Genomic DNA, 11,873 nt, shown 5'->3' on the forward strand with positions numbered 1-11,873 from the left:
TCCATCAAATTGATCCTTTAAAGATTACAAATTAATCATATTTGACCTTCAATGATTTCATTAACAATTTTCGTTAACAATTAATAATAAAAATATTAATTAACAACATACATAATACTTGACATAAATAATTAGATTTTAACTAGATATATTTATCAAATTCTATTAATTTAGTTCATTTTTTCAATTACATAAACTACATTTTCAATATAACTTAATAACTAAATTGATAAATTTTCATAAACATGTTTGATCAGTATTTAAATAAAAATTGTTAATGAAGTTACCGAATGACAAATCTATCTATCTATTATATTATATAAAAATCGGATTTTTGCACTTAATGATAAAATTAACGTGGCATGCTTCTAAAAGTATTTTCTGATTTATTTCTTTTAACACATTAAATATAATTTATTATAATAGATTAATTATATCAATTAATTGATTTGATTAGATATTTAAATATCATATAATTTAATATTATGTATATCAATTAATTAAATATAATTATTAGAGTGTAATTAGGATAATTATTATTATTATTATTATTATTTCCCTTCCCTATTGCTTATATAATTATATGTTAGTTTAATATAGCTTTCTTTTCGGACACCGTATTAGTATCAGTATTATATTTAGACATTTAGTTAATGTTGGAAATTGGAATGTTTTATTGGTTTGTTGGGGAATAGGATCACATATATACTTCGGCTTTTTTTTTTTGAAAAATAAAATTCATTAAAATTAACCAAAAAATAATAATTAAAAACTTAAATACAAATAAAAAATAATTAAATTATAATATAATTTTTTTTATTATTTTTTAAAATTTTTAACTTTAATAAAATTGTTTAAAATAATATTTGCCAATAGAATCATCTTTATTTTAAAAAATAAGTCACATAATTTGAGCATATATACGAAATTGTAAAATAAAATAAATAAAGTTAATAACTAAAAGAACAATAAAAATAAAAAATGAAAAAAAGTGTTTAAAAATTCTATAATTATTAATTTTATAATAGTAATCACTCTATTATTTAATTAAAAAAATAAAAATAAAAAGTCTTCGGCTCCACGGACCGGCCTGTCCCGTCCCGCAAAAGCCCGCCACTTTGGCGGTGCGGGTTTGATGGATTTTTTTAATTTGGCGGGCTCAAATCCTAACCCGACCCACCCTTTTTAGCGGGTTTAGCGGATCAGCCCAACGGGCTCTATCTGTTTTGCCACCCCTACTTTTATCACACAAAAGACACCTTGCGTGGGTACAAATTTAGTTTCGATCTAGTGTGGATACATATGTTAGTATTTTTATTTTTTATTGATATAAATGATCATTTATTCAATAAAAGACTAATAAAACTATTTTAAAAAAATTAACACAATTAAGTTTCTATGCTATCTCATTAATCTCATACAAGTATTAGGATTGTGTCTACGAACTTAATATCTTAATGTAGTAGATCAAAAAATATAGATCATTGCAAAGTTATATATAAACTTTATATTAATTTTTCTATTCTTGTGTTTCAATCTTTAAAATTTTTTACAATTTAAATTAAATGTGATATAAATTTTGCTATTTTAAAATGAACTTTTTAAATTATTTCGATTTCTCGAAATAAAAATAAATGGTTCTAAATCAGATAAATATTAAAAGAATTAAAAAGTATTAAAAAAATAAATTGACATGAAGGCAGCATAAATTTCCATTTGAGGCTCCATTATTACTGCTGATTGCTAAACATGGGCTGTTTTCTCTTTTTTTTTTTTTTTCTATTAACAAAATCCAAACATTTCAGGTCCAATTCATTATTTGGAACATTCAATCCAATGCTGTCATAACCCAATCCAAAAATTCACGAACTAACACTAGCAATGGATAGGCTTGGCTCAGCCACAGTCACCATCACCCAGACAAACCCTGACACCAATTTCTAGCTGTCGATCTAATAGTGAACCAAAAAAATATTTGTATATCTGTACCAATTTACATCTGTACCGTAGAGCGACCCTTATTATATATCTTTAACCTTACATACAAGATAATTAAATGTACACAAAACTTAAATTTATTAATTTATCTAATTTATTAACTTGAATCTAGTCCTTATTATTATTTCTTTCGTTACGTATACTCCAGTTGTTTAGTAAAATAAATTAATGAAACTGACTAAGCAATCAATAATATATAATTATATGTTGTTTTGTGTTCTAATATTATTGTTATTCATTTTCTGTTTTAATTAAGAAAATGATGTTATAAATGTCAATAATAAAAAAATTTGAATTTATTTAATTGTTATTAATTTTATTTTCTGTTAAAAAAATTATTAACTTATTATTTTTGTTATTTATTAAATTAATTTTTTTTGTGGTTAAATTTTATCAGGCTGATAGGAATATTTTGTCCCGTAAACTTGACCAACCAAAAATGTGGCATTCATCGGTTGACCAAGCCTTACGAACCACTGAATTCTACCAACTCCCGAGAGTTAGAGTGATCAGAGGGCATTCCGCGATGCAAGCTGCTTTTGTGGAGAGGTGGCGACCGGAGACACATACGTTTGTAATGCCAGTGGTAAGGTTACAGTGATACTGGAAGACGTGTTACACTTATTTGGCCTACCGATCGACGGAGAGGTTGTGATTGGTTGGACCGATAGCAGTCACGACTTCTTGGTCACCCAGAGTCTCGCGATATTCGGCAATGAACCCCAAGCAAGCAGTTCCTTTCGTAGGTTCGCCATATTAGAGACACATGAAAATCTGTTATGCGCTATGTTAGGTGTCACATCTTCTGTCTGCTGGGTATCACCCTCTTCGTGGATAAGTCGACAACATATTTACATGCGAAGTATTTACCACTACTCCAAAATTTTGATCAAATCGGCAATTACAGTTGGGGTTCAGCTTGTACCGCGCACCTTTACATGTCACTGTGTCGTGCATCATGGTACGATTGTAAAGAGATGGATGGGCCACTAGACTTGTTGTTTGCTTGGGTGTGAGAGCGTATGCCACGGCGAGCGCCCATCCCCCGACACCAACTTGCGCCGGCTGAGATACCGGTGGCACGCAGGTATGCGTCATTATTTTATAGGAATTTGGCTTGTATGTTATTTATAGGCAAGATGTAATTCAAACTAGGTGAATAATGTTCTATGTTGCAGATGGAGTCATCAACCATGGACCCGAAAATGGATGGCTAGAACTCAGGCGAACATTATGCACGCAATCGATATTATGGAAGAGGTGAGTATGGGTTTTGAGGTTTTTTGTTATAATTAACGGTATTATTAATAATCTAATGTCCCTGGAATTATTTTGCAGTTTGTATGGAAGACATATGTCGGCATCATCATTCCTGTCGAAGTACACGCATACCTTGATGTCTACGGTGGGGCCGTTGGTGTCATTCGAGTGTGTCGAATGGCTTCCTGCGAATCGAGTGGTTCGCCGGTACGGATATGAACAGTCCCCCCTCATACCCTCATACGTATTTCGTACGACCTCACCGTTGTGGTAAACCACTATATTTGCAGTGCCTTCCATTGTTCTTGGAGGAAAACACTTATCTCACAATGAAGTAAAATGGCTACGAGCTTTGGTTTTTATAGACATAAGACTCACCTCGCAGGCTACGTGTTGCAATGCCATCCAACCAGCGTCTGCCACGTGTACAACACGTTACGTGCGTGTTGAAATGCCCTCCAACCAGGTTCTGTCACGTGTGCAATACGTTACCTACGTGTTGAATGGATGTGAGCCACGTGGCAATATGTTATCTGCGTGTTGTATGTGATTCTGCCACGTGTCTAATTTATTGGTTGCGTGCTGACTCAACACATTACTTGCGTGTTGTGCCTACATATCTGCAACATCTACCCACCTGTATATACACCAAAAACTTCTATTTTCAAGTAAAACCCACCTCAAAAATTCATATTAAAATTATTTAACCAGATATATATATATATATATATATAATTTTTTTTTTCAAAATTCGAATGGAACAAGTGCCCTTCTCCTCCTAAGGTAAGTCCGTGCCTGCCCATATGAAATCAATCACTTCATCATCACTCAATTTCCTGTGTCATCTTTAGCATCAATCAATTGAGTTTACCTGCTTTCCATATTTTTCTTGTTTTATTTGTGCAAATGGTGTTGGATAATTTATGTATATAAAATATTTACCATTGTATATTACACAAAAATAACTCTCTGTATGCTAAAACAAATTACATGTAAATTTTAAATTCGTTTAGTAGGTCCAAATTCGAAATAGGACATACGTTTAATATATGACACCAAACAATTTACATATATAAATTGCCAATGGTGTTTCTCTCATTTAAATGTTCCCTTTCAGTGTGCTATGTTTTTGTCTAACTGAAATGAAAACCTCTATTAGCCTGTGTTGACCATGCATGACCATTTCTTCAGCTTGTCATCCAAAAAAAAAAGTTTGCCTTTACTTATTAGCTTACCACATGCATGCACTGATCACTCTCCACATTTAATCACATGAATCTTTAAAAAGGTAGCACAGTTTAATGTATCTCACCTCATGCGATGTTCAACAAAAGGTGGTTTTACAATTTATCTTAATGCAACTATGATTGATTGATTATACGAATTAAATAAATAACTTTAAAGGTCAAATGCATTCTTTATTCCTAAAAAAATATTTGCAATCATTTTCCAAATTGTTTTACCACTGCTGCTGCCGTATGCAAGGGCTGATGAAGCTGAAGTCAAGCTCCTAAGATCTATTGTTGTCATTTTTGTTGTTCTTGGGCCGTTAGGCCCATTTCCCATTAAAAAAAATAGGAGCATAGCATCAATTATAGTCTAAACAGAAAATGTAATTTGCAAGTCACAATACTAAATTCAAGTATCGTCTTCAGTCCAAGACCAAAAAAAAAAAAGTATTTTCTTCGGCAAAATTTGTTCCTACTAAATGGGGTCAATTATATAAATTAAAAATGTTATTGTATCGTGTTTAATAATTTTGTTTTAAATTGGTTGTCGCAAACCTAACACAATCCAACATAGTTCTAAAGATGTTATTGCGTCATGATTGTGTATTGGGATATGACATTGTTTTATATTAGTTGTCGCAAATTGGACAACCCTCCTCGTTTTTATGTTTAGAACTGACAATGTAAATATAAACCAAGTTAATACTAATTCAAGTATAATTCATCACAATCACAATGTAGCTTTCAATTTCCAATAGAAATTTTGACGTCAATCTTCAAAATAAAAATGAAAAATGCATTGAGGACGTGATGAGTTACACTTGAATTAACATTTGCTAATTATATTCTCTTGTTAGACTATAATCGGTGATTCGAATACTTGCTAAATACTATAACCTCTTAGTTATTTAAATTTAACGAAATGCCTTCATAATTCATATACATTGATTTTGTATGTGGAGATCCACAAAAGGGTAAGCGGATATTAGACAAGTGTGGTGCACGTGATAAATCATTGCAACGGAGATCTTAGAACATGGTGGAAATCCTGAAAGGATATCAATAATCTCCATGACTATAAAACAAACTCTTCCCCTGTCAAGATTTCAATCCCTTGAATTTGTTATATATCTAGAAAATTGACTTGTGGCGATAAACATTCAACATTCACTAATAATTTTTAATTTTAAGCTTAATATTGTAAATTTTTTCTTTTCTTTTTTTTTGTGGTTTAAGCTTAATATTGCAAAACTTAAAATAACAAAAGAGCTTGTTCAAATTCTGACTTTGTAAATAAATAATATGGTCACACACATAGTTGTTAAAATCAGATTAAATTAGCCGGTTCGACCGAAAAATCAATGAATAAGATATTAAATTAATCCGAACCAGTATTTTGATCGTTCAAAAAAAAGAAATAATCAAAATTGGATTAAAATTGGAGTTGAATCGCAAATCAACATCAGCGCACAGGTTGTTGGAATTGAAAAAAATAAACCTCCTTTTTAGGTCCTTTTGCATGTGCGGCAACTGGCTATGCCTATCACTAGCCCAAACTGTTTTTCATTACATTTGAACATTTGTTTTTTTTTTTTTCTTTTTAAACGAATTAAATTATACTTTGAAAAATTATATTTATTAATTATAATTTAAAAAAATATAAGTAGATAATAATATTACTGAACAATGTGAATAATAGAATTAAAAAAACAAATTAATCTCAAATTTAATTAGTGATATGAGTAATTAATATCTAATAATAACTAAATTTAGAATTCGTTATTTATGTTGTTCAAAAAAATTATAAGTTATCTAATATAATTCATAATTTAAATGGTTTAATGGTTAATTTAGTTATTTACTAATTGAACTAATAAATCAATAAACTAATCGTTTAGCCAATTCAATAATTGATTCAATTATGACAACTATAATCACAGATTTGATTTGCTCCAAAAAATGGGCTAACCTGTTTTAAGATATGGCTTGCTACTTATATATATGTATTGCTTAATTAATTATTATAGTAATTATTAATAAACTAGTCCCTCTGGTTTGGGATTAAAAAAATATATAATATAGTTCAAAAAACTTCGTGTGAATCAGAACTACTTTTTTTTTATTCTTAAATTCAAAATCAGATATAAGTTTTTTAGTTGTGTATAATTTTTTTTTGTTTTTGTTTCGTGCATTTAAGAAAGTCCGAAATAAGACAGAGAAAGTAAAGGAAATGATACAACCATATATGTTTTAACTTTTAAACACAACGGAGTCTAATCAAATTCTTGATTGTACAAATTCCAAATAAAATGGAACTTAAATTAAGCTACAAATGATGGAATCATGTCCCTTGATTAGTTGATCAGAAGTATTTAACATCCCCACATCGGCATGATATTTAATCAAAAAATTAAAGGTCAATATAATATCTAAAAGTTATTGATGATAAAAATAAGTTTTTAAAAAATTTAAAAATATAATAATAAAAAAATTTTACATGTAATTGTTTTTATATAAAATTAATATATAGCTAAAATTATTAAATAATTTGACAAAGTTAACTATATTATTATTTAACAGTGTTTAACTATCAATTTTATATAAAGATAATTTTACATGTGAAATTTTACTATAAAAATATATCTTTTTATAAATAATAAACAAATTTTGTATTTTAAAAATGGCTTATACATTTGATTCGATTTTTTGTAGAAATAATGTATAAGTATTTATAAGATATATGCAAAAAATTGAAATAAAATTTAATCACTAAACTCTTTTTTTCCTTTTTTTTTATTTAAATTAACCATAAGAGACTCTTTGGCATAAATTTATAAAATTTTAAATAGAAAAATATATTGTTTTCTAATTACTGAGATAAATTATATCACAATCTTTTCTTAAAGCCTTTTAAAATATATATCAAATATCTTATTTTTTTCACATTATTAATATCTCAGGATTTTACTGTTGTTTATATCTTTTAAAATTAGGACAATTTACTAAAATAAATAAAATGACTTCTAATATTACTAAAATACATATTTTATAAAATGGATATCAAAATACATTTTTTTTATAAACTATGTAAACCGCGACAGAAGATTAGGATTTACAAATGAACGTAAACTGCTACATCCTACAGATTTATGTTGATATGCAAAATGGCTAGAAATCATGACAAGAATCTCGCGGTTTCTGTGTATATGTGTTTTTTTGCCTTCGGTTGAACATTTTTTTAACCTGGACCTTCAACTTTAGCATAATTTTCACGAGGTTCAATGCTTCACCCATGTCAGACCTCTCATCAGTGAAAAATCGGACGCCCCAAAAAAAATGATCTTTTGATAAAATTGAAATAAAATAATCAAAAGGGTCGCTAGAAAAATCAACAAAGAAAAAACATATAAAAAAAGAAAGCGGAATAACCCGAGAATTGGAGAGGAGCAATGCTAGGGGGCCAACAATTTTTGTGATTGTTAGCCATCAACTAGCCATCAATGATGATTTGATGGTGTGAGATTTCATCCAATGGCTCACATTCCTCTGCTGGTTATATGCTGGTCAAAATTCAATAAAACTGCTGGCTTCCTAAACTTTTCGAATAAAACCATGTAGTGGAACTAATGCCAGGGATATAGTGATGCATGGTGATGCAAAGCAAGAAGATGGAGATGTAGAAGTGAAAAGGGTTGCAATTTATGCACATTCTCAACTTACATACAAACCGCGACACCCTAATGCGAATTATATGTATTTTGGCTTCCAACGTAAACCGCGAAACCTTTGTAGCAATTTACGTTCATTTATAAACCGTGGGTCTCCTGTCGCGATTTACATAATTTATAAAAAAAATGTACTTTAGTATCTATTTTGTAAAATGTGTATTTTGATAATATTAGAAGCTATTTTATTTATTTTGATAAATTATCCCTAAGATTATGAATTTCAAAGTTCTTTTTAATAGTTTATCTAACCGAAATAACAAATTCAATCGGTAAATATACCAAATTTGTAGCCTTGAACTTTTTGTCATATTTGATACATATAACATTTAGCATACATATTAAACGCACAAAAAGGATCAGTCATTGGAGATTGTGAGTTTTGGGATGGGATAGAGTGGATTTGGAACTTCCATTGGAGGCGTGAGCTGTTTCAATGGGAGTTGGAAATTGTGAATCAGTTGCATGATGCTTTGAGGCCGGTAAAACTAGCGACGGACAGAGAGGATAGGCGTGTGTGAAAGTTTGATAGACAAGGTGTTTTTACTACTAACTCATTTGTGCAGGTATTGCAGGAGGAAACACTACCGGAGGACATAATAAGTTATAGCTTCACTAAGACTATATGGAAGGGCTTAGTTCCTCCAAGAGTGGAACTGTTTGCTTGGTTTATCTTGATTGGCAGGGTGCATACAAAAGAGAGATTGTGTCGGCTTGGGATAATTACTCAGGAGGATACTATGTGTGTTCTATGTAAAAAGGATGTTGAGAATGTACATCACTTATTCCTTGAATGTGACTTTACTTGGCAGGTTTGGTGTGCATGGTTAGTTCATTTTGGCAGGAAGTGGTCCTTTCCTAGGACTGTGAAGGAGCATTTTCAATGTTGGACAGGCGCAACCAGTAGAAAGGAGGAGTCTACAAAGTGGTTCATTTATTTTTTTGCGATTGTCTGGAACGTCTGGCTGGAAAGAAACAGGAGGATATTTCAGAATAAAGAAAAAGGTATAGACGACATCATTGACATGTCTTTTCTTAGCTACCAGGAGTGAAAATATAAAGATTCCTTGTGTTGTTGATGGCAATGCCAAAAATGACACAGAATTGTTTGGTTCTGTAAGCTGTTAGTTAGTTTCTGTCTGTTTTAATCTTTTAATTCTGTTTCTTGTTCCACTTTAGTGTTGAGCTCTTTTATTTCAAAAAAAAATTTAACATTTTTTAATATAATCCAACACTCATGTTTATGATCACAATTAAGCTAATATAAATTCTAAACTCAATAATATAATAACTTGAATTCATTACTCAGTTCCAAATGTGCTTTTTAATTAATTTTTTCTGATAACCCAACAAATGAGTCTCGTATAAGATTTCTATCGTTTAATTTTAGGTTAATAGTTAAATTCATTCATAAAAAATATTCATTTTTTAAATTAGTCTTTAAATAATTTTTTTAGTCATATTAGTAGATAAAAACATAATACATTGACCAATCATCTTTTGACATATGGCATTAACTTACGATGTCATCTTGTGACATGTGGCATTAACTTACGATGTCATCATGTTACGTGGCACTTAATGTGACACATCATCATTTAACTGACGAAAGGATCAATTTAACTTACGTTTTATTTTTTAAGGATCAATATGATAAAAAAAAATTATTTGAGGACTAATTTAAAAAATAAGTGATCTTTTAGAGACGAATCTAATTATTAACCCTTTAATTCCATATTAGTTGTTAGGATTACATCTTTAAAGTTGTTTTTGAGATTTATATTGTACATTAATTTATTTTCTAAAATTTTAATTATACTATTATTATCTCTAAGATTGATTTTTGGATATTAAAGTGGTCCATCAACTGTTTTTTTACTGTGATTTTATAAATAAAATGATGAATTGACACTCTAATATAACGTTAGACACTAATAAATCAATATTATGTGTTTTTAGTGTCTAATAAAAACAGATGTGATATCATTTAAATGTTTATATATATTAAAATGATGCCACATCTTTTTTAATTAGACAAAAAAAGCAATATTATTTTATTAATGTTTAGTGTAATATTAGTGTGCTAATTTATTACTTCATTTGTTGATTTATTGGAGAAAGAAGTTAAAAAACCACTATAATATTCAGAGAACAATTTTATAAACAATAATACAGAATTAAAATCTTAAAATAAATCAGTGTAAGACGTGAATCAGTTTTAGAATTTAGTCTAGTCTAGTTGTTAGGCTTTCTTTTGTTGTTGAAGAATTATACACACTTGAGGGTTTTTACTTTTTACCATATATATAAAAAAAATTTCTATGGTGGTTAATGGAGAGAAAAAATTGGGATCAAGAAGTGTCAACCATGCATATTCCGTAATTGGTTAGCAATCTATCATAGTCCGTTGAATTAGGTGTCAGAATAATGTTGATAATTAACGAGAGGTCTGAAATGAGATGTGGAGCTGCAAATATATCTGTTGTGTATTGATGATAAGTAGGTGAGAAAAAGAGAAAACCTACTTCTTTTGAAAGGGATCATGTACATATGCATCGGGAATGACAATGGCATAGAACAGAACAGAACAGCACGTCTTTTACATTCATGGCAAAAAGTGGAGTCTTTGAGAAATTTGCATTTCTACTTTAAAGTACAAGTACGGACAATCCCACATTGGATTACACGCTTACGCTTCTTGTGCTTTCGAGACACCTATGCGATTCCCCCTTCTTTTGGACTTTTCTGTAGCCATATGTACCTAAAGTCAGCAAATTATTGATATATATACTTTAAAAATATAAGTTATTATTGTCAGAAATTATTTTTAATATAAAAATAAAGATGATATTTTAGTTAAATATTAATATTTAAAATGTATTATATCATTATAAATGTGTAGAAAATATCAATATAACACACAAAGATATATTGTTGTGTAATTTGACACGTGTTTAACATGCATTTTACGTGTTAATTTTTTATCTATAAAATTTATCTATTTATAATTTTATTTTTAATAAAAATACTAATATTTTTATATCAAAAAATAGCCGATTATTGTGAGTTTTAAATTATTTTTGTAATATTTGAATAAATAAAATTTTATATATACATATATTGTCAAAAAACTTAAACTATTTAAAAAATATTAAAAACATGTTTTACTTGTATTTTTAGTATATTAATGTATATCAAAATTTAAATAATTTGTATTGTTATATTTTAAAAATATTTAAAACACAAATAAGTTAAATTCATCAAAATCATAGAAGCAAAAGCAGAAAAGGAAAGGCACGACAAGATGATGTGACCACCACATGATATGTTGTTGTCCATTTCCATATCTTGATGCTCCTTTCATCTTTAATGGCCACGTTTACAATTATATGGTACATCCGTAATTTTATGTTGATTAATTCGATGGATACGACACACACTAAGCAAATATTATATACATTTTCCCTATATACTTTTCCATTTCCTTAATGAGCTTAGAAAACCAAAGCACAAGATTATAATAGTGTCCTGTCCTCAATTGAAGTGTTTAATCTTGTGCACACCTTGCCTTCAAGGAATTTTTTTATGTGCATAGATACGTTTGTCTATTGTGATATTTTTGTTGCTTTATTCCATATATAGGCAATAATATAATCATCTA

The sequence above is a fragment of the Arachis stenosperma genome, chromosome 3, assembly GCF_014773155.1.
Source record: "Arachis stenosperma cultivar V10309 chromosome 3, arast.V10309.gnm1.PFL2, whole genome shotgun sequence".
Lineage (NCBI taxonomy): Eukaryota > Viridiplantae > Streptophyta > Magnoliopsida > Fabales > Fabaceae > Arachis > Arachis stenosperma.